The sequence below is a fragment of the Dipodomys spectabilis genome, unplaced genomic scaffold, assembly GCF_019054845.1.
Source record: "Dipodomys spectabilis isolate Male_0828 unplaced genomic scaffold, ASM1905484v1 ptg000231l, whole genome shotgun sequence".
NCBI lineage: Eukaryota > Metazoa > Chordata > Mammalia > Rodentia > Heteromyidae > Dipodomys > Dipodomys spectabilis.
In genome coordinates, this window is record NW_024870908.1 from 4,388,223 (window position 1) to 4,413,296 (window position 25,074).

Sequence of the window (25,074 nt, forward strand, 5' to 3'; positions counted from 1 at the left end):
GTAGAGGCATAGCTACTTGGACATGGCGGCTGGCTCAGTATTCACTGTGACAGAGGTATCGTTCAACAGGAATAGGATTTTGAGACACAGAGAAGCCACACTTTGAGAAGTCAAATTGGAAGTCCTTATTAGCAAGCCGGCGACTCTGCGTGGACACGTTTCCCCCCAAAACTTGCAACCTCGGATACACGTCACACTGTTAGAAAACTGATCTACGGGCGTAGTAAAGAAAGAGTAGAAAAACAATGCTAACAAACCAGATCAACTGCACTGGAGCGCTGAAGTGGGGTGCCTCGTGATCTGAGGGGAGACAGGAGCCACGAAGCATGGCGCAAAATGGCTCCTGGGCTGGTTGGGACCTAAATAGGGTCATGGTGAAGGGGTAGGGTCACAGCTCCAGAGTTCAAAGAGTCTCATGAGTTCACGGTCTAGGTCTTCCCGTCTCTTGTAACTCAGGCACACCGATCACCTGGAGGTGGGACTTCCCCTTCATCCACCCAGAAGACAAGATGGGCGGCTGGCCTTCAAGGAAAAGTCTGCCCTTGGAACCAGGCACACCTGGCCTGGAAAGCCAGCACTGCCCTGTCTTAGCCCATGGGCCCGTCATCCTTTCCCAGTTTGGTATTTCTTCAGTAAAGGAGGTCATAATTAGTCACCCCTCATTTCATTTTGGGAATTCAGTGTCAGTATGCAGGCAAAGCAATTAACTCACTGCCTGATGTATAGGAAGCACATATTAATGTTCACTATTATTTTTGAAATGATGATGATGATGATGATTAGTATTAATGGTTAGATCCTGGTAGTTGCAGGAATAGTAGTAACAATAAAATTGGCCGTAGTCTGAGCTGCTCCAGACAAGGAGAGTAGAAACATCATAGGAAATTTTCTTTCAGTCAGTGACTGAAAGAGAAGGAACTAACTAATGGTAGCTTTTCTAAGGACCGAGTTCTCCTAAGCATTTGAACTTAGACGTGCTGGCTTATGGGGCTTCTGTGGGTTTCTTTATTCATGATTCTGGAGCTTGTGACTTGAAAATTCATGTAGTACTGCTTTTCTACAAACCCTGTGGTTTTTTTAAACAAATGAGGTTATGGCTTAGTGGTAGGGTGCTCACCTAGTGTATTCAAGGGCCAAGGTTCAATACCCAGCACGACAAATAGTGTATTAATTGACAACTCAACGTTGAAATCAGGAAAGGCTGTGTGTGTGTCAACAGCCCGAGGATGAGAAGAAAATAAAACATGGGTAATAATTGAGTAGCAGGGTGGCTCAGGCAGATGTGTGTGTGTGTGTGTGTGTGTGTGTGTGTGTGTGGTGGGATGTGCTGGGGGAAGAGAAAGATTCACCCAGAGCCATTTCCTTGATGACTAGGGAAGTGGATTCTGGTCCTGAGAAATTCCCTTTTGGAGTCATGTTTCCTAACCTGTAGAGAATAAAGGTAATGTGATTGTGTTTTACAAGCTCAAGAAACAAAGTATCTGACTGAATGGGGGACGGCGTGAACAGGAGTGTTCGTTGTAGGAACTCCGATGTGTCTGGTGGTCCGCGTGCATTAGTGGGCTAGATGCCTTGTTCTTCCTAGCTTTAGAAGATCTCCACAGTCATCTTTTTTTTTTTGGGGGGGTGCGGTCGTGGGGCCTGAACTCTGGGCCTGGGCACTGTCCCTCAGCTCTTCAGCTCAAGGCTAGCGCTCTACCACTTGAGCCACAGCACCACTTCCGGCTTTTTTTCTTTTTGCTTATGTGGTGCTGAAGAATCCAACCCAGGACCTCAGGCATGCAAGGCAAGCACTCTACCACTGAGCCACCTTCCCAGCCCTTCACAGTCATCTTTTGTGTTGGTACTGTAATTGTGGTCAGGAGCGGTAGGGTCACACATAGGGCTCTACAGTCAAAGCTTCATTGATGACCAAGCTCTCCATATTTCAACAATTCCTTATTTCTCTCCCCCGACCCCTGCACACCTTAAATTTTATTTTATTGTGGCAAGAACTCTTCAACATGAAATCTATTCTTTGAGTGCAGTTTTAAGTGTCTATTAATAATGATGGCCAGTGAGATGTTGGACAGCGTATCTCTAGAGAGTGTATTCATCTAGTCGACTGAAACTTTATGCCTCTCAATTGCAGTTCTCTCTCTCTCCAGTTCCTGGGAGCTACCAACCCATTCTGTGACTGGATGAATGCTGCAGATGCTTTGTATAGGTGGATGAACGCTGCAGATGTTTTGTATAGGTGGATGAACGCTGCAGATGCTTTGTATAGGTGGATGAATGCTGCAGATGCTTTGTATAGGTGAATAAATGCTGCAGATGCTTTGTATAGGTGGATGAACGCTGCAGATGCTTTGTATAGGTGGATGAATGCTGCAGATGCTTTGTATAGGTGGATTCATGTTTGTCTTGCGACTACCCAACTTCACTTCCTGTAGGTTTCTCCGCAGGAGCTCCTCCCCTTTAAAAGGCTGTATCACCTGCCATTGTGTATCTAACACACTCTCCTTATGCATTCATCCATGAGCAGGCGTTTTGATCATTTCTATACTTGGTGACAGTAAGTAGTTCTATGGAGAAGATAGAGGGCTCGTAGCTCTTTCACGTCTATTGATAACTACCCGCAAGTGGGACTGCTGGACCGTGTGGTCATTCTGTTTGTACTTGGTTGAGGAGCTCCCACGTTTCCCACGGCAACCGTGCCACTGGCATGCCTACCAACAAACAGCGTGCAAGGGCTAAGTACTCTTCACAGCCTCTTCAACGTCTGTCTCATGTGCTTCCGTTTTGATGGTTGCCTTCTGTTCCTGGTGAGATACTAGCCCACTGTGGTTTGGACATGGAGAATGTTTTCCTCTCTCTTCTGTCCACTTGTATGTCTATGTCTTTCCCTTGCTTCCACAGATACAACGCGACAAAACAGAATCTGTCATACTGAAGTTAGTCATCCACGCTAGTTTTTCTCTTTCTGTCTCTCTCTGTTATCTCTCTCTCTCTCTGTCTCTCACACCCTTTTTTTACTATTTCCCTTCCATTCTATTTCACTCACTCCCTATCTGGACATAAAATAAAACTAGAATTTATTTTGGGGGATTTATTGTCTTTACTGAATGAAGTTTTATGGCTCCCAGCCCTAATTCTAAAGCAAGTCACTTGACTGTTTTACATTCCTCAGAGTGGGAGAGAAGGGGAAACTAAATTGAATTGCCTTCTGTAACCCCTGTTAGATTTTTGTTTGTTTCTTTCTTTGGGATAAACATCTTTACATCAGTTGGCTTCAAACCTTACCAGGTCAGGAATCACCCAAGGGGCTAGTTAAAAATGCATGTTTTCACTCTTCAATCCCAAGTCTTCAATTAATACATCACATATCAGAGCCTGGAATTATATAATTTAAAAGATATTTCCACTCCAGATAATTTATCACAATCTTGGTAGAAAATGGAAAAGGACTTTCTAGAAGAAAGCTTTTTTTTTCTGTGTTGTTTGGGGCCTTTGTCTGCCATCTTTATTTTATTTTATTGAAGCCTCATCATTTCCAAACTATCTAGGTGGGTGAAAAGGAAGAGCAGAGCTGGAAAAATTAACAGTCACAGATTTACTTCTTTGGCACCTGTTTTTGATGATTGGATTAAGAAAGTTCTGGCAGCTACAGCTGTCTCTGCCCAATGTTGAAGAGCACATTTCAAGGCGGACGTAAAGAATGTCAGACGATGTAAAGCTCATTCATTTAAAGAATAAACTGTCCGGATCAAGATCTGTTTAGGCTGTCAGGAGTGATCGCTGGCGTAATGAAACATCAAGAACAAAGGAGGGAGAGAAGACATTGATAAAACCCAAACACCTCGTGAAATATAAAAATGTGCTGAGTTTTAAATCAACACCCTTGAGCATCAGCGCATCGGCTTGTAGAGACTACTGACAAGCAGAGAAGAGCCCGTGTGTCCTGGAGTCTGGTGCACATTTGCCCACTGCTTCCGAGGAGATATAAAAACGTTCTGGGAGGGGGACATGTTTGTCAGTATTTTATCAAAGGGAGAGACACAGCTCCCCAGTGAGCCCCGCACGATGGGGTGATGGAGGCAAAGGCAGGTGGCTGCCAGTGATGGTATCACTCAGCTTCAATCTCAGATAACCGGGCTGCTAGGGCCGGGAAGGTGGCTCAGTGGTAGAGCGCTTGCCTCGCACGCATGAAGCCCTGGGTTTGATTCCTCAGTACCACATACACAGAAAAAACGAAAAGTGGCCCTGTGGCTCAAATGGTAGAGCGCTAACCTTGAGCAAAAGAAGCTCAGGGACAGTGCCCAGGCTCTGAGTTCAAGCTCCAGGCAGGACTGGCAAAAACAAAAATAACAATCATGGGGCCCCTGCTCTGGAAAACCTGAGCATTTGTCACAGACAGAAGCAAGCATGCATATGACATGTACGCACATACCCACATATGTATACACACATATACACACATGCACACACGGCCCACATATGTGGATACACATGAATGCACACCAATGCAGGACTGTACCCACATAGTCCTTCATCATGCATATCAAACAAAGCCTTGCATTTGCACACACAATCCCGTGAGTTCGTGGATGCAATCACATTCACCAACAATGCTACTTACAGTGTCGGACATCCAGCCAACACCTTTCCGAGTCTCGGCACAGCTCGTTGGAGAGCTCTAGAAGGCGTTAGAGCCTACCCAGAGCCTGATGTTGGTGAACACCAAGACAGTCCTTGCTCTGGCATTGTGGGAGATGCTGCCATTCAAACCGACTTTGCTGGTATAGCGTGTGAGTCAACATCCATTTCTCTGGGCAGACATGATTCCACAATGAGCCATGCCCTTCCCAGGCAAATTCATGCCCGGGAAGCATATTTTACAGTTGGAGACCTTACTTAGCAAGGTCTAGACGGCTGAACTTTGCAGACAAAGACTGTTGTTGTTCTGATGACTGCAAGCCCCATTGCAAAATAAAGACAAAGCTCATCCTGAAACATGAACGACCATCGGTGAAAGGAAACCATCTCAAACATTTTCTATCTAAGCAAGGCGCTCGACCCACTTCCTACCTCTCAGAGCAGTACGTGGCGAGGTATTGGAGGGGAAGGTTTCTACGAAACATGGCGATCTCCTACATTGAGGTGGACTCTTTGGTTCTTCTTAGAAACCACATGAAGAGAGCAGAGAAGATACCTGTACCCCTCCCTTTTTGTGGGGCCACTAGGGATCTGAGAAAATGTCCTAACAATCACGCTGACCTGATCACACGGCGGTGTCTCTGTGTGTTCTCAGGATCTACAATCTGAGCTGAATGAACACAGAGCAGGTGAGGAGGGAGAGACGCTTCTTAATCATGTCCCGATCTCCATCTCCAATGCAAGAAGGCCAGGCAGGCTCAAGCCGGAGCCACCCTAGTTTGGGCTTGTTTTCCACACGAGGAAAAAAAAGCATTGACTATCAAAGCAATTCACAGCTGTTTATGTCCCCAGTAACTTTCCCCTAACCTTTTCCCCATCTGCTTGTATGGTGGAGGAAAACCATTTTCTCCCTGGGATGGGTCTTCAAGATCTCCCGTTCTACCTCCTCCATACTGTACTTCAAGATACTATAGTAAATTACAGTGATTCATTATTCCTATTAAAACAAACAATATCCCCAAATTACCCAGCAAATGAAACAATCGTGAACAGTAAATCCAAACAGTAAAACATGGGCACATATTGGGTAAATGTTATTTTCCTGAACAAGAAAAGCTTTCGGCAAAGTGCTTAACTTGAATACAACAAAAGGCAATTTAATTTAGTAATACAGCTTGGGTGAAAAATGAAGACCTCGGGTTTAATAAGAAGGGGGAAAAGACACGCATATATCATCCCAAAGGATAATTATGAGGAACTATTTTGTATGATCTAGCTAAATCAAAGCTTCTAATGCTTTCTTACTCCTGTCAAAATTGGGAGATTTAAGGCTTTAAAAATGGGAATTCTGCAGACTTCACTGCCATGAAAAAATGATTTGTCTCTTGATAAATTACTATTGGGCTTTATACTTGGGGGAAAAAATACACTTACATTGAAATAAATGCCAAGGAATGGCTAGAGAATTTATATTATTCGTTCATATCTGTCACCGGATTGGTGGGAAGACAGCAGTACCATTTAAAACATCTCCTAGCTGGTTGACAGTATGCCAAAGAAGCAAGATGAAAATCCCGAGTGAATGGGGGCACACCTAAACCCTCCTCCCTAGACAAGGAGGCTGAGCAAATCTAGTAAGGTGCTGATGTTGATTTTTTTTTTTCTTTCCTGGGAATACAGACTTCCTCCTGTCTTTTCTGGATTCCAAACAAACCCACAGATCTGGACTGGACTCTTACCTTTCATTGCTTCTGAAGAATTCTGTGGGTTCTTGTAACAATTCCAGTTGAATGTAACTCGTCTAGGCCCAAAGCCCATAGTGAGGTTGCCAATTGTTATGAGTCTGGCCATGACCTTGAGAGCATGACTCTTTGGACGCGTCTACGGAGGGTTTACCCAACTGGGAACATGGTCAATGTGTTTGTTAGAGAAAATACTGGTCCAAGAGACAGGGGTTCAGTGTTAACAGATTCATTCCTCTCTTTTTCTCTCTGTCTCTTTTGTCAGTTGTGGGGCTGGAACTCAGGGCCCTCGGGCTGCCCCTGAGCTCTTTAGCTCAAAGTGAATGCTCTACCACTTGAGCCACATAGCCACTTCCAATTTTCTGGTGGTTCATTGAAGATTAGAGTCTCATAGGGACTTTGTTGCCCGGGCTGGCTTTGAACAGGAATCCTCAGATCTCAGCCTCCTGAGTAGCTAGGATGACAGGCTTGAGCCCAGCTGACACACAGCTTTGTTGGAAGCAATGTTTCTGCTTTCTACCCTTCCCCTCTTCTGAGTCACCCATAGAGCACTGGAAGTTCAGGGAGGGTAAATGATCATCACTGAACAAGACATTGTCTAAGAGTTCTTCTAGTTTGAATGTCCCAAGAATCTGTGGCTGCCTGAAATGATAGCTTGAAGCCAGACAGTACTTCAGTTTTCTTTTCTCCCCTGACAGTGGTGTGGAGTCTTCCTGACAAAACCCGTGTTCTCAGCATAATTGCTAAGATTTGCCATGGATACATTGCCCTGTTAGGCTAAAGCAAAAACAACAGAAGCAAAGGGAAATGCTGGGAATTGTTTCAAAAATCCAAAGGAAAATCAGCACCCAAATATTTATCTTCTGAGGTCTGGAATGAAAGGAGGCGTGCAGTCCCTGCTGATTAGTGTTGATTGCTCTCATAGTCTACGAAGTTCCACGGCAGGTGAATTTTCCACATGAAACCACACACACACACACACACACACACACACACACAACATTCAAATCCCCTCATCTGTTACAAAACAAACAAAGAAAGCAAGTTGTATGCAAGTGTGCACCAATGTATTAACTGAAATACGGTATTTGCAAGGAAGAACTCGAACCACGTCATTCCTTACAAAAATGAACTCACAATCCAGTGAAATGAATACCAGGAGAACTGGTACCTGAAAGATGTGGGGGAACACATGAAAGAAGAGAGGAAGGAGGGGAGAGTGCCATCATAAGAGTCAATGGGGAGGGGTTGTACTGAGAGGGATGGGGGAAAATAAGGGGCAGGTGACACTGACCAAGATGCATTGTATTCACAAAGTGATTTGTTGAATGGTTAAGTCCTTTCTATCACTACTTAAAGATAATACAAATATATTTTTTTAAAAAAGCCAAAACTTACAGGAAATGAAGTTCTGGCTGATTCAATTTTGCAGAGGTAAGGACGTGGAGAGACAAAAGTTTTTCCTTAGAGAGCATTCAGGGTTTTTGTTTTTGTTTGGCAGTAGTACTGGGGCTTAAACTGATGACTGTCCCTTTCTCACTTGGCTGATTTTGCTCAAGGAGGGAGTCACAGATCCACTTCTGGCCTTTTGCTGGTTAATTAGAGATGAGTCCCTCAGATTTGTCTGCTTGGGCTGGCTCTGAACCTCTGATCCTCAGATCTCAGCCTCCTGAGTAGCTAGGATTACAGATGTGAGCCACCAGTGCCTAGCTAGTTTTAACTTGAGAAACCTTTCTAAAATACTCAGGCCAATTTTCTACGTGGGTAATACCAACTTAATACATTTGCATCCTGAATCTCTCTCTCTCTCTGTCTCTCTCTCTGTCTCTGTGTGTGTGTGTGTATTTGTAGTTTTTCTAAAGTGTTTCACATTTCACAAAACACTTCACAGTTTGTAAGCACTGTTTACAATACATTTAGTTTATAAATTTGAATGCTTTTTCCAGGGTGTTTAATAGTTTGTGGAGTCCTTCCTGTTTTGTACATTTCTTTGCCTAAGTACTTCATCACCTGAGAAGCATTTGGCATTTTTTTTTTTAAAAAGCCTTATTCACACTAAAGAACACTTAGTAGCCTACCAAATGCCTTCTAATTTGTAAAATGATTCCGAGCTTATAACCATAGTTAGTGTTAGCAGACTCCAGTGATGTAATTGCATCTTCCTTTGATGATGATAAGGATCATGCTGGGTATGACAGCCAAAATTGCTCACTTGCCTCTACTGGGCACACAGTCTGTGTCTGGTAGATGCGTTCTGTTGCTTGCTTGCTTGAGAGCATGATGGTGCTAAACTGATAGAACTGATAAAGTACCGGAAGTTGGAATTTGATCAGGCTGTCCACAGCAAAGGAGACTCTATCCCTTAGCGATCAATGGACACATGTGGTTGTCACAGCTCGGGGAGGGGACCCTGGTAGAACCTACCAAGCCAGGGTCAGTTAAACATCCTACAATGCATATGGCAGCCCTCACAACAAAGAATGCCGGGATGCCAACATTGACAAACCCTGGTCTCGAGAGAGGTCAAACTGTCTTTGTGTCTCTTGCCTTCAAAGGATGCTTTCCAACCAGAAAGAGATAGCATCCAAGGAAACATTCATTGGTCATGGAGATCCAGGCTCTGGTTTTACTTCTTTCCCAAACCTATGTAACCCTTAGCAAAACAGGTAACAACTCCAGGCCTTACTGTCTTTATACTTTGCTCAGGCTCAGCTCATTCTAGGCTTCGTTCTCCACCTTGTGGCTGTCAGCAGGGACAGGGGAAATCCCACCCCTATTCTATCTCCAGGCCACATAGCTGGCTCTCCTTTCCCACCGTCCCACAGAGAGCCTTTGGGAATGAACAAAGACCCGCCTCACATGTGTAGCTTGCTGAATGGGAAAGCATATGCAAAAATAGCAAACGCAGGACTCCTCAAATAGCGAGTGCTCATCACAGCTCCCTTTCCGTCTCTACCATTCCTTTGGGCTGATGATTTGGACTTCTGTGAGGACCAAAAACGTAGTAAAATCCTCTATTGGTCCCACAAGAAGCTGTTCCAGTGACACAGCTGGGTAGATTTATAGAGAGAGGCCTCTATTCTGCTTCCTAGCGTGGAATTCCAAATCGTAAATCCTGCTCCAGCATATTACACTGGCACACACTCTACTTCTTGCAAACACACACACATACACACACACACACACACACACACACACACACACACACACACATCTTTGTTTGGCATGCCAAGCTGTAGGCAAGGTCTGTGCCTACCATTGTGATAGATAACTGGCCAGGGAGGTTAGCTAGGCTCAGGGTTCAATGACTCATCAGCACACCTTTAGATATCTTGAGCAAAGCTTACTTTCCTTGTCTAAAACCTTATCCATGACAGACAACCTTACTGAGGGATGGCTGGCTTTGAACCGCGATCCTCAGATCTCAGCCTCCTGAGTAGCTAGGATGACCAGTGTGAGCCACCAGTGCCTGCCAGTATTTTTTTTTTTTAACGTGAAAACAGATTTGTGTTCTGCCAACCTCATTGAACTCGAGCTCTTCAACCTCATCTACCACACACCCGCTAAATGACTGTGGGGGGAAAATACTCGTTTAGTGAGACTCAATTTTCTTGTCTGGAAAATGATGATATTATCTTGTGAGATAGATCTGAGCATTAAATAAGACAATTTTGAAAATACGGTTAGCCCAGTAACTGTCATGTTGCAAACATTTAATAAAGTTAATATTTTTTTCCTCTACTTGTTGGCCCATATTAAGTTCCCTCATCCATTTGTATGTCTGCATTATTTTAAGGAATAGGCACTTTATTTTTCTGGTCAATTCCTCTAAGTCTATGCTAGATCTGAGTCTGGATCCTCCTTGTTTTTCATGTTTTTTCTTTATCTTATGTCAGAATTAAATGGTACAGTTTTCCTGGCAACCCCTCCCCCCCCCCCCCCCCCCGCCCCCGGCCTCCACCCGGGGCAGAACACAAATGTCTTAAAAATGGACTCCATGTTTGTCTTGCTTACCTCTGCATTTTCCAACCTGAAATGGCTTCTTGTACACACAAATGGTAGATAAATATTAAATGAAGGAATGATTGAGGGGAGAAATCTGATGAATCGAGTCCTCTGTAGCAAACAGGCATTGCGCTAAATCCTTTATTTGTGTAATTGCCCTACAGGCTGTCACTATTAACCACATTTCTAATGAAGAAATTGTTTTGAGAAGGAAGCAGAATTTGACCTTCTGTGATCTGACTTGGAGCCCACCTCTTAACGATCCATCCTGACACCTTTTGCAAAGATGGCTGTTGTTGGAAGGCGCTCATTCATTCATTCATTCATTCAGGCCTTGTGTGATGTAGGTATTGTGTAACTCTGCTTTAAATCAATGCAAGCTGCCCGATGGATGGATGGATGGACAGATGGATTCCGAGAAATCTGAATTGCTTTCCTTTCTTTTCAACAGCGTTTCTAGACCTGACCTACTTTGATCTTCACATGAGACTTGCTCTGCTGGTGGGCCCCCTCCCTCCTCCCCCCACTAGACACAGCAGGGGTAAGCAATTTGCTCTGAGTCACCCCTGGAAGCATCTAGTCTGGGGTGCAGAGGCAATCAGTGGAGTAATTACATCAGGTCAGGACGGGCAGGGAGGCCTCCCCTCCACCCCTGGTGGTGGAGAGGAGCCTAGTGCTCACCTGTTCCCCCACAGAAACTATGTGAAAAGCTCTGTACCTGGAATTAAGTCATTTGGGCTCAAAGATAGCTGTATGGACCTGAACAATTCACAGAGCTTCTGCTTTTCCATAGGAGGGGGGAAAAAGGAGAAGATTCGACTGCATGTTTTCTGAAAAGCTCCATGGGATGCATTAATTCCACTAAACATAGGGAGGGGCTGCTAAGGCTCTTTGTCTAGCTTACCTTCATCTTCCACATGCCTAGAACCAGTTCTGGTAAAGGATGCGGAACCTATTTCTTATCCATGATACGATCTAATAGCTGTTTGTTTATTTACAGTCTCTCATCAGTGGTACACAGTTTCAATATGTCAGTTTGTGAGTACTATGCATCTTTTTTCTTTGCAATCCTCTTTCTGTGTTGGTTAAATGATTCTCATTGACACACGAGAGTTGATATGGACCATGAGGGATACTTCTTAACAAGTGGACTGTAATATCCCGAAAAACACAACCGAAATGCTTTTTCCAGTGATGAAATTTCTGACGGCGGAAGACAACATTGACCTTTCTGTCTGTGAGTGGTAAGTATAACACATCTTTTCCCTTTTTTCTTCATCTGCTTTATTATCTGGAGTTGCACAAAGAGGTTGCCATTTAACAGAGCAATTTAGGAATGCAGTGCATCTTGATCCATGCCACCCACGTCAGCATTCTGACTACAAGGTATCTTGAACAGGGCCACTCTTCCATCATTCTCTCTTTCTCTCTCTCCCCAGCCCCACCCTTCCTAGTAAATATGCATGGCGCGGATGAATTATTGTGAATGAATATGTAGGGCAGCAACAGACCCTGCTCTTTGGTTGGTAGAGCTAGGTTAAGACAACTCTCATGGAGTTTGCTGAACGTCTTCATGGAGATAAACAGCAGGGACCTAGGTAGCTCTGAAAAGACAGGATGCCACCATCTTCAGGCTGAATGGGGATGGAACGAGTCCCAGAAAGAGCTCTACTTGCCAAATGCTATTGAGTTTAGTAGAGGCGCAAAGGTGTGTTAGGGTATAGGGCTAAGTGATAAGATGGAGTCAGAAAGCTTGATGGATTGCTCTAAACAGAAGGGAAAAGTTGAGAGAACTAAACACAACACAGCTCAGTTGTGCCTGAAGTTTCAGCTTTGGGAGGGCTAGAAGATTGTAGATGAGTCTTAAGAGGCAGGGAGAGAACACATGAATGGGGTGTGTGTGTCTGTGTGTCTGTGTGTGTGTGTGTCTGTGTGTCTGTGTGAAATGCACAGAGGGGAGATGGAAAAGTAGAAGGGTCTGTGATCCCCCCCCCAAAAAAAATAAATAAAATGATCCTTACGTTTGTGGTTTCTTGCAGGAATTGTCATAAGAGCTGAAGATGCAATGAGATAAAGTAACGGAGCTTTTACCCATTAGGGCTCATATGTTCTGTTCAAAGAAACCTGGGAAGAGGGACGGAAAGGATTGATTTGCTCCGTGGAGTGGAGCTAGCGCTCTGAATTTCGGCCACTGTAGAAGAGGACTTGGGGGGGCAGATGGATTCGGCACAGACCAAAGCCCCTCTTCTCTCCCACCCCGCCCACCTGCAGCCATCAAAGCATCATTCTGCGCTCTTTGTAGAGAGCACAGCCCAGTGCTGAACGGACAGGGCCCATCCTATTCCTTGGCGCTCAGATCAGCCCCGCTGATCTCATCATTTTCTTAAGTGGTGTCTTCCCCGTTAATTTATTTCCCTGACCCCTCCAGGTCTGAGGCAAACTCTCTGTCAATAGAGATTGTTCCCGGTGATTAGCTCTGACTCTTCTTCATTATCAGTCTTGAAGTAAACTCCCTAAAGCTTTTCTCCAATACTAGGTAACACACAACCCAACCAGTCCTGGGCATTAGGAGGGGGTAATCAGGGCACCTGTGATGGTGGGCAAATAAACTGAAGACTCATTCTCGTCCATTCTATAAGGGGCCGGGGCCTGCCACTCACTGATGGCTGATGCAGCCGCATGCCCTCTTTGGTGCCTGCTTGGATCTCCAGCACATTTCTGCCACAAGACTCAGGTACTCATTGGCTCTCTATTCCGTAGGCATTAAAGAACAACCCATTGTCAAGGTGGCCACTTTAGGGCCCGGTGAACAAAAATTCATTTCCTCAAGATTAGTATTCATTTCTCTTAAAGGCCACAACACTTCTTAAAAGCCTGATCACCCAAGGCTGCACCCCTGGGGACCCAGCCTTTTGGGTGGAGAGTGAGTCCTATTCAAACCGGAACACCCTCATTGGGGCTAACTTGAGATGCCTCAACCCTTCCTCGGAAGACCATTCAGGATTGCTGGTGGGAAAACAAATAGAGGCAAGCATGTGTTTGCAGAAACACACCTTCTGGGAAATGAGTTCTCTTGTCAAATTAGGCTGGTGTTCAAGTAGAGGAGGGGCGCTTAGGAAGAGCCAATGTGTAGGGGAAAACAAAACAAAACAAAAAAGAAGCAGACCCCTCTCCTCTTGGCCTCAGCCCCCTATGGAAAAGCCTCCAGATCTCCTGCCCAGAACATCCTTCATTGTTATCCTAAATGGCATACACACAGCTACTCAAAGCAGAGAGAAACTTCTCTGTGGCTGACACATTTCACGGGGAGAAATGGATTTTCAAACTGTTTCCAACTAACAAATTGCCAGTCTTAGCTCTCCCTCACCCCGGACACACTCCCCGGTGAGCAGTCTGGGGAGGGGGTGCAGATGAGGGGCTGATAAAATCTAATCCAGTGCTTATGGAATTTGAGAGAGTTTTTCCAATCACCCAGTAGAGGGTTCCCCTTCCTGACCCAATTTCCTCCTAAATCACATACTAGAGGTCAGGAAGAAGAAGAAAAAAAAAGGGTGATAAACAGTCCACCATGAGGGGGGTTGAAAAGAACGGATTCCATTCCACCAGAGCTCCGTCAGAGTTTATAAATTGTCGTGTCTGTCTCTACAAAAACGGATAAAGTCTAAAGCCTCATGGGAAAAAAATTGTATGTTTTCAACTTAGATATTTCATCTTGAATATTGCTGAAAAGTGGGAGAGAAAAGTGTGGGGCAGGGGACAGAAGGGAGCAATGGGCTAAGGACAAAAGGAAGGTGGAATATAAGGATGATCTTTCCATCTGCAAAGCAGAGACCAGAGAGAGGGGGAAAGAAAGGACTACTGAAAGGAAGAATGGAGTCTCAGAGGCCTGGCTTGCTTTGGGTTCAAATTCAGGCTTGATCACCAGGTGAAGTTGGCCGAGTTGCCTTCCATCTTGTCTGTCTCTTTGTCTTGGAAATTGGGACCTTTGTAGAGAGTTTGGGATTGACATGAGCCAAGGTCACCATGTATTTAGTATAGTTCTTGGCACGTGGAATGGACCTCTTCAGCCTTGTTTGGACTGCACAACATCCACCAAGTGGGCCTAAGCGAGAGAGCATTGTCCTGGAAGAAGAATCCCAGGGTCTTCCATGGATAGATTTAAGAGCAGGAAGTGCCGCCATATTTTACTAAGAGCTACTGACTCTAGAAACTGAAATCAAGATGCTCTTATGTTTCCTTCTTTTCCTGTCTTCCTTGATACCTCCTTCCTCCCTCCCTGCTTTTCTCTTTCTTTCTCCCTCCTATCCTCTCTCTTTCTCCTCTTTCTCCTCTCTCTCTCTTTCTGTTTCTGTCTGTCTCTCTCTGGTCCCTTTGCCTTCTCTTTCCCCCTTTCAGCCACCACTGTTTTTTAAAATCTCTATTTCATGTTTCCTACCCCAGATCATCCATTTCCATTTCTGCCCTACTAACAGGAGCCATTATACTTGTTCCACTGTGATACCCACTGGCAAACGAGGAGAGTAAGATAGCCCATCCCAAAGTCTCCAGAGAATGAGTCTGATTGGTGTAGCTGAGACCAGCTGACCATCTCTGAGCTGACCTCAAATCCTCCCCCAAAACTTGGAGGAAGAAGGTTTATGGTGAACTGATGAGATGTTTCCCAGAGCTCTGATTCTTGATCCCTGACATTTTTAGTGATCCTGATGCACATAGATCAATGGGAGGTCAAGAGTCAAGATTGGAGGCTTTGGAGTCAGAGTGTCTGGGTTCCAGTCGCCACCCTACCATTTCCCAAACGTGCATGTCCTTGAGACAGACTGATCTGATTTCTCGGTTCCTGACTTGTTTCATGTACGTAAGGCATGGGACAGGAATGACCAACCTGTTGGGTTCTTTGGGCTAAATGGGATGAAAGCGCTTCATAATAAGCTACCAGCAGCTGGCATTTGACTACTGCTTTGCCTTTTCTCATTATGGTTGGAACTAAGTCAGCCAGGAAAGGCAGAGTGTAGTCTGAGCCGCAACACATTTTGAGTTCTTACTGCGAAGAAATGCTGTCTCAGTTGCCAAAGCCAGGCTGTCCATTCTCCTGGGCAGAGGTTGGATTTATGCCTGTGCTAAATCTGAGTTTCCTGTTGAGGTACACCCAGAGAGCCTTTTCCCCTCTGGGTGTGTGTGTGTGGAGCTGGGATCCATCCTCAATCTGTCCTAACCACATGCATCCCCATAGCACCCCGTCCTCCCTCCCAGCCCCTCCCTCTCCCCTGCTGTGGTATGCTGTGTGAGTGGTGGGTGGTGATGGAAAATCAGGAAAGACACAACTGCAGGAGAGTAAGGGTTTGCCAATTATGTTTTGTTTCTTTCTGCCCCCCCCACCCGTAACGCGCCGTTCCCCCACCCCCCGTGAATTTTAGGGAACCCGCCTCTTTGTGGCTCTCCCCCTGGTTCTGTGCCTATAAAATAAGTTTAATGGCTGAATTTTCTTTAAGATAATCAGAGGCGGTATAATTTATGCATATGAATAGTAGTGTAGCCAGATGTAATTTTGCTCGAAGTTGTGGCATTACAGTTAGAAATGGCTCTGCTGGCTGTGTTTTGTAGAATTTGCAATTTGTTTAACAGTTGACTGAGCACTGACCCCAGATAAAATAACCATAATCAAAGAGCAGAGTTTTTTTGTGTGTGAAGATAAAACACACACACACACACACACACACACACACACACACACACACACACACACACACACACACACACACACACACACACACACACACACACACACACACACACACACACACACACACACCAAGGGTGGGGAGTGGGTTTTGGAAAGAGTTGGATCCTTGCAGTGTTTGGAGAGCAAAGCTAGTGATGAGGATTTCAAGGCAGGCGAATATTGCTTGGGACAGTACTGGGAGCATTTTTCATGCAAGATGGAAGCAGGGGTGTATTGGGTTTGGAAGTCCCTCCCCACCCCAGGCCTTGGTTCTTGGAGATTTAACCCTCTTTGACTGAAAAGCAGATTATTTTTGGCCTTGCTCAGAACACTGCCATCTCCTTCATTGTTTGTGCTCCAGGGTTGTACTGAAGGCTCTGTGACATCTCTTGGTGGGGGATGGGGGTAGGGAATGGATTGGACAGAAGGCAAGAAAGTGTGGCATCTAAGAGGGGCAACCTTACCCTTTCTAAAGGTTTATGCCTTTGGACAACTTTCTTTCACAGGGGAAGAAACGACTCCTTTGTCAATAAAAGTCTTCCTCTCTCCAGCCTACCACTTCTGTTCTCAGGCTCAAGCCCTTGTGAACGGGGTTTGAAGCCAGCCTGGGTAGGAAAGTCTATGAAACTCTTATCACCAATGAACCCATCAAAAACTGGAAGTGGTGCTCGAATGGTAGAGCTCTAGCTTTGATCACCAACAGCTCAGGGACAGCACCCAGGTCCTGAGTTCAAGTCCCAGGACTGACATCAAAATAAAGAGAGGGGGAGAATATTTGCAGAGAACCAAGCGCAGGTGATGAGTCTCATTCTACCAGGGGCTGTGGTGAGTGTCTGTGCGTCCTGGCTGCGACCTCTGTCATCTCTAGCTTGTCAGGACAGTGCACGCTTCCTATAACTCTTCAGAGCATATCCAATACTGTCATTTGTTCTGTCACCTCTGTTGTCCCAGCTTTTGCCACACTGTCAGGTTGACTGCTCCCTCTCTGGTGTACCCCTCCCTTTAAATTCTGCCAACATTTCACTGTCTTCTTGGGGTCACCGGATGAGCTGTTTGAATTTTGTTGTTTGGTTGTTTTTCTTCTGGCTTTAGATCAAGAATCAATCTCTTGTTGTTGTTGTTGTTTTCATTCAGGCTCATTTAAAAACTATTGCAGCAATTCCTGACCTAGCATTTAAAATCTCAACTGCCTTTAAGTGTACAGTTCACAGACACGAAGTCCCTGCCTCTCACCATTTAAAATTTCGCTTCCACTCAGTTTTAGTCCTTTCTTTTTGATAGCCGTGTGGTATTCTGTTATCAAGAAATACCAACGCATGCTTACTCCTTCATTAAGCGGCAGGTCGATGCCCCAGGTTCTCAGTTTCAAATGGTGCAAGAATCAAACATCTTTTTGATCTTGCTCTCCCCCAACCCCCAAATATGGATGATCAATTGCTTCCCTAGAGCATATTTGCAGAAGCAGTGGATCATGGGGATGTAAGAAGAAATCATGTTTTCAAATATTTTCAGGCATTGCCAAATGTGTCTCCAAAGGGATTGTGGTTCATCTTCTCACGACTCACAGAGTTTGTGTTTCTAGACATTCTTGCCAACGCTCGAAGTGAGTTGGCCACTCACGGCGATGGGTGGATGTTTTATTGTTTTAATCTGCATTTTTCTGCTTACAGAGCGAGGCAGACTTCTTTCTATAAAGTTCCTGGCTACTCAGGATTCCTCTTCTGCACATTTCCCCCGTGCGTGTTACCCCGCTCATCTTTTTTTATTGATCCGAAGAACTTCTTTGTATTCTGGCAATGAATCCACTGTCCGTTTTAGGTTGCCAATATCTTTTCCCAGCTGGGGTTTATCTTTTGACTTGGCATTTTATTTTATACACACTATTTTAAACATATTGTTCTCATGCACAGGCCTTTAATCCATCCACAATGTAACCTTTGATGTAGTGGGGAATTAGGGATGTAATTGTGTTTATCTTTAATGTGGCTTTTCACTCTATGTCTTTGAGTCTAGGTGAATCTCTCTCTCTCTCTCTCTCTCTCTCTCTCTGAGATGGGGTGCATTCTACTTTTCATAATCATTGGATAGTTTTTCCCTTCTTGCTGTGGAATGCAAAGTCACATGTGTGTCAATCAGTAGCATCTTAGATTTAACCAAAAGCAGAAATACTCTAGGCTTATCCTAATTCTTGGTACCCGAAGCATGAAACTCGTGTCTCGCTTACCCTGGTGATGATCACTTTTTCTTTTAAAGTACATCATAGGCATGCACAGATGTAATACAGAAAGGGTGAATGTGGTATGCATGTGTGCAAATATCACCATGCAACCTCTTTGTACGATGAATGTAGGCCAACTTGAAAAAAAAACATACATAAAAGAATGAATCACTTTGGGCCGGGCTCTGATGGTGACTCCTTTATTTTCCTCTGTTTTTTTTTTTTTTCTTCTAAATTACAATTGCATTAGCTATATGAACTCATTATGTTAGGAGAATATTTATGGTTTAGTTTATTTTGTGTGTGTGGGGGAGGTGGTAAAAAGTTTGGGAGGGGAATCTCAAAAAGAAAAGACAAAGTGGTCGAGTGAGCAGTTATAGATCCGGGATTCTGGTTTATCATCATTATTATTATTTTTCTCTAGAAAAATCCCATTATTCCCCTTCCCCCCCCACCCCGGAATATCCCACTTGCTGGCAGAAGCCACCTCTGAAGAAATGAAACCTCACATCACTTGAGTTACCCATGCTGGGCCTGGCCGGTGCTAGTTACCCATGCTGGGCCTGGCTGGTGCTGGTTACCCATGCTGGGCCTGGCCGGTGCTAGTTACCCAGGCTGGACCTGGCTGGTGCTGGTTACCCATGCTGGGCCTGGCTGGTGCTGGTTATCCATGCTGGACCTGGCTGGTGCTGGTTACCCATGCTGGGCCTGGCTGGTGCTGGTTACCCATGCTGGCCTGGCCGGTGCTGGTTAAAGATGGCACAGTTAGGGCCTCTCACACCGGGGCAGAAATGAACTCGGCCTTTGTAGAAATGAACACCATGCTGCACAGGTGCCAGGTCATGCACGGGGAAGTGTGTGGCACACTTCCAAGTTGGCTGGAAAAGTCGCAGCTTCTTGCGGTCCCAGCGCCCTGGACCAGGAGGCCAAGAACGAATTCTTGTCCCCTGCTTCCCACTCACCTTCTGTGATTCCTGGGCAAAACCCTAACTTGGGGTCTCCTCAGTTCCCCTCAGCTTCCATTTTTTCTCACGTTCAATGTTAGGAAAACGTTTTGGAGTCCAATCACGTGCTACTTGTTGGTGGCTTTTGTTTCGTGTAGGTGTGCCAGTTCTGGGACTTGAACTCAGGGCCTGGGCACTGTTTCTGAGGATTCCCTCCTCCCTCCAGTCTAGTGTTCTACCACTTGAGCTACAGCTCCATTTCCAGCTTTTTAGTGGTTAATTGGAAATAAGAGTCCCACTGACTTCCCAGCCCTGGCTGGCTTCAAATTTTAGACCTCACTTCTCAGCCTCCTGAGTAGCTAGAATTATAGACATGAGCCACCAGTGCCCGGCCACAAGTAAGGTTTTATTGGAACACAGAAATGGCTACCTGCACTTCAGCTGCAAAGGCAGATCAGAGACTGTAGGATCCACAATTTCTTAAATGCTTCCTCTCCGGCCCTTACAGATAAACAGAAAAAGAAAGAAATGCCAAGCCCTGGTTTCAAAGAAGAGACTATTAACTCAAAACCCATTTGGTTTCTGGATTCCAGTACTTAAGAGTTGCCATTATGGTTTATTTTGCTCACATTATGGGTTTCATTTGTTCTTGGTAAAGAGTCTGGCGGTCCACATGCAATTCTGCACAGACTTTATGGAAATAGGGGTCGAGGGCAAACCCACGGGGGCAAGCCCAGCCCTGCACAATGCAATTGCTCTCCCCTAGTCCTCAGAAAATTACCTGTGGAAGACGCAAGCTCTGAAAATGGAATCGGGAGAGAGTTTCTGGGGGGACTTCCTGGCCCAGCTCATTTTCTCTTCCCCAAGCTTGATGTGGAGAGCAGAGTTGCCAGAGGTTACTGCAATCCTTTATTAGAAAGTCCTGTAGGCCAACTAAGCAATCAGGGAGGACTTGGTACTTCAAATTGTTGGTGACCAAATTATTGGTTTTTGACAAGAATTCTCTCTTGGAGCTGAGATTTCTGGCTGCTTTCCTCAGCGGCTGCAGTTCCTGCCTTGGTCCGTATTTCCATCTCATAACAACTGTTTTGTTAAATGTCACTGACCTGTTTGCTAACACGAAGAGCCAGAGATCCGAGGCGGACTGGGGATGGTGGAGATTGCTTCTCCATTGTGAATAGCAGCATCCAGTTCAGATATCTGCAGACATATTGCCCAGGGAACGTTTGTAGAAGAAGTATCACATATGAGCAGGTTCAGAAAAAAAAACAACAACCTAGAAATACTGTAATATAAAATAATAGAAATTTGGAAAACAATCTAGCATGATGAAATCTAGATTTCTTGCCCAGTACTATTTGGGCAAAGCAACAATTCAACAAAAACAATAGTCACCATAGAAAGACCAAAGAGCATTTCCCTTCTACACATCTGTAACCTGGTCTCGAACCTGGGAATGTATTATGGTACATGGCAAAGGAGACCGTCTGTGTCCATGCTATGTGACTTTGTTTAGGATCCTGACATGGGGAGAAGACTTAGGATCTGAGAGGGTCTAACATCATCCCAGAGAACTTAATCTTCTTGGAGGAAAGCAAGAGGTCAGAGTTAAGAGGGCAGAGAACTGATCGTGGAACTATACAGCTGTGTGTATGTGTGTGTGTGTGTGTGTGTGTGTGTGAGAGAGAGAGAGAGAGAGAGAGAGAGAGAGAGAGAGAGACAGAAAGACAGAGAGAGACAGAGAGACAGAGAGACAGACAGAGGGGAGATTTAGAGCTGCTATGTGATGCTTTGCAGATGGAGGTGTGGTCACAGAGTCAGAGTATGAAGGTGAAACCCTAGAAGCTGGAAAAAGCAAAGAAATGAATTCTCCCGCAGAACCTCCATAAGGAACAGAGCCTTGCTGATGCCTTGATTTGCTCCAGACAGAACACATCATGTGCTCCCAACCCCTGGATCCCACAGATAACGAATCTGTGCTGTTTTAAACAACCAGGGGTGTGGCAGTTTGTCCCAGTGACCAGAGGACACCTGTTGTATGGGGCACAAAGCATTTCCTGGGGTCCCGGCAGTGTGTAAGTGCTCTTTCCACAGTGACTAATTTCCAGGTGCAGTTGCCTTGTAAGTAAGGAGATGGATCACCATCGAAGGCCCGATGAGGAGGCAGGCAGATTCTCAGAGAGGAAATGGACAGAGCTGTGCATCAACCCGGCTTTGTCTGATTCTCCCGTTTCTATGTCTCTAAAGCCTCCCTGAGGTCGGAGAGCTCAGTTCTGAGTAGTTTGCTTGAAGACTTGACATTTGCCAAGGGTGATCTCCCAATATTTCCTTTGCCATTGACTTGTGGCGTAGCGGAACGATGGATAATCAGATGCCATCCCTGATCCAGTGACCTTTCTGTTGGCTCCTTCTGTTCTTAGCCTCCATCTCTTTATCTATGAGAGTAGAAGTATGGATTAAATGAGCGCCACGCATTGCTAGGAAGAAGGCACGCTACTTCTGGTCTATTCAGATGTATGGAGACAGCAGGTGACCGAGTTACACCCCATCCCCCACCTCTGTACAGCCCCGGCTTCCATTTGTGCACATTACACGTTTGGCCTTTCCATCCGAGAGAAAGGGCTTTAAAGGTTTAGGCAGAAGGTGTTCCGTTCAGAGTCAGGAGCATGGAAGAAGCCTTCACAAATAAACTCGTGACTGTGGAAACTTGCTATCTCACAGAAATATATTTATCTTGTTAGTATTACTGGAGAATATTTGCATAGCAGGGGGAAAAAAGAGCTTTTAACAGGTTTCCTTATCTGGCCTTCTTACTGCGGAGAATTTTTCCTCTGGAGGATGTATCTGCTTCTGGAATCTGGTGTTTAAAGGAAATGTCATCAGGGCCTGTGATGAAAATTGAATTTTCTCCGATGCCTTAGGATGACTTTCTTTAACGAACTTAGCAGACTCCCGGCCTTGAATGGATGCACACATTCTGCTCTGCTTTGAATCCGCTATTCTCTTGCAGCCTTCAACCTCTGACAGGCTTAGCCTTCTTCTTCTACCCTCTCTCTTCCCCTGCCCCCTGTTCCTATGGGGCAGGCTGGCCTTTCTTCTCCTTCCTTCTTGGATTGAAAGGCCCCTAATCTCCACCCCTCACCCCCGCTTCTGACCGCGTAAGTATGGAAGTTTCCAAGGCGAGCAAACGTCTCTTAGGGATGGGGTGGGTCTCGCCACCTTTGGAATCCTTGCATTCACTCTTCTGAACTCGCAGGCAGGTTAGCAGTCTGCTTCTGTCCAAGTAAGGGAATGAGGCAAACAGCTGACTTTTTTTCTTTTTAAACCCTCAAGCAAGCGAAAGGTCCACCCAAACCCATTACTCTGCCCATTTCCACAGCCACCTCCCATTCTGATCTGGGCAAGGGACTGTCTCATCCCATGAGCGACTCTTTGGTCCATTAGTTGCACCCACACGGAGTGTGGGACATTGGGCGGGCAGCCCGTTCGCCGCAGATGCTGATTCCAGGCTGACGTGGCTCACAGTGTTTCTTCTCAGTATTTGGAGGTGGGGGGGAAGGATGGGGAGGAATGGGAACAATGGGTTTACCAGATGCTTTGCCCCAGAGGAGGAAAGCTACACGCATCTCGTGCACGTGTTTGCTTGCACAGTACGGAGATCTCAGGCTCAGAGTTTATTCCTGCTTGATTCAGTATCCTTGAGGGCAAACTCAGGAAGTGCTGCAGTCAGAAGTTGGAGCTGAGGTTCCCGTGATGAAGGGTCCCAGAGGCTGCACAGAACTCATGGGCTGGAGAAATGGACTCATGGAGCAGCTGGGGGAGGGGGTCCTGGGGGGGAGGGAGGCACACTTCTGTCTGGGCTCCCGGATGAAGAGTCTCTACTAAATAGAGGCCATATTGTTGGTTGTCCAAACCATGACCATTTTCTAAGGAAGGTAAAAAGTTCCATAGGGCAAATGAACAACGCCGCTTGTAGCATCCTGATATCTTTCTGCTTTTAGTATGTGTTTCAAGATAGGGTCTCCTACTGATTTTTGCCTGGGACATATCTCCCACTGCAGTCTCCCTACTGAAAAGCTGGGACTACAGGTATGTGCTACTGTGCCTGGCTTAATTTTTAAAATCAAGTCTCATGAACCTTGGGCTGGTCTTGGATCAGGGTCCTTGGCTCTCTATCTCCAGAGTAGCTGAAAGCTTTGTTGTTGTTCTCCTCCTCCTCCTCCTCCTCCTCCTCCTCCTCCTCCTCCTCCTCCTCCTCCTCCTCCTCCTCCTCTTCCTCCTCCTCCTCCTCCTCCTCCTCCTCCTCCTCCTCTTCCTCCTTCTCTTCTTGTTGTGAAACTGGGACTCGAACTCGGCACCTGCTGCTTTTGCTTATTGGTTACCCCTCTACCAACGGAGCCACACCCCCAGCTCCAAGCTCTGTTCTTCAATGCACAGCCTGAGCTGTGTTCTCCTAGAGGGACAGTCACCTCTCCACTTGGAGATGCACCTATTTGCCGGCATGAACACGAGGCCCTTCCCGGGCCTCTGAAATCTCACAGGGGTCCACTCCCTCCCATCCGAGCTCCCTCATCTCCTTGAAACGCCTGCAGAATTAATCCAGTGTGATAAATTCTCTCAGCGTGTATGCATCTTTCTGAAAGCCACAGTTCCTTACCTGCTTCCACGCCCCTAGCAGAATTCAGGAATCATTAGCGTTTGATGATCTTGTGTTTCGGGACTTCAATCTCTTGTACTTTGAAATTGAAATTCCTGAGCCTGCAAGGGACCTTGCGCTGACAGCTGACTTATTGAACTTTCTCCAGCTTCAACAGCTCAGAAAGTCAATCTCTCCCCTCAGCTGCTCATACTGCATGCACTGCTGGAGTGCTCGCATCCGGACGATGCTTGTGATATAGACTCCTGTCCATTTCCTTGTGCCTTTCCCCCTGTGTTGGGGAATAAGATGGTGCTCATTTGCATGCTAATGCAGAAGGATCGGGCTGGAAGAAAGGGCACACGCAGGATGACCCAAGCCCATGCTCTGCTTCTGGGAGTGCAGCAGGGGTGCAATTGTCTGAATGGTTTACCTTGCACTTAGGAATTATACCAGCCACCTCCCCCACCAACACATACACACATGCTCATGCACACGCATGTTACTGTTGCTTCTGCCTCCCAGTCTTCCCAGCCTGTAGCATGATCACAAGTGCTTAATTTAGGAGTGAATCTTAAATAAGGTCAGTTAGATGTGTAGCATCAGAACAGAGGGATCTACGTTCGCCATGAACCAGAGCAAAACACGGTCCCTGAGATCCTTTCCAATCTGCTTACAGCTCCGTGTTGATGATCACTTCCCCGTCTCATCCCTGTTGACATGGTTTTGTGAATCTGTGTTTCCTCCTGTCCCAGATGTCACTTTAACTCCTCCTCCCCCCACCCCCATTTGTGAGTTTCTTACCTGTCCCTTTGGGAGAAAGAGTCAGGATCTTAAGGGGCAATGGAATGGCTCTTCTTGGAGAGTCTAATTTTACATGCCCCTGCTTCTGCTCTTATGAGAATGAAGGTCTTCTAGTTCTTTTTTTTGGTGAATTTTTTTTTCCCTCCGTGTAAGTTCCTGTGGCCAGGGCTTCTGGCTGGGCTGGGGAGAGAGCCATTAAGCTCCACGGTCTGAATTAGTCCCAGCTAGAGTTGTCCTTCTGAGAAGCGGCACAGCCATGAATCCATTCCCATGATCTACATCGTCTCTCTCAGTGGGTTTGGGTGGAGAATTCACAGAGGAAGTCGATTTATTTCCTCTGTCATTTCCTTTTATGACCTGTCTGTCTTCAC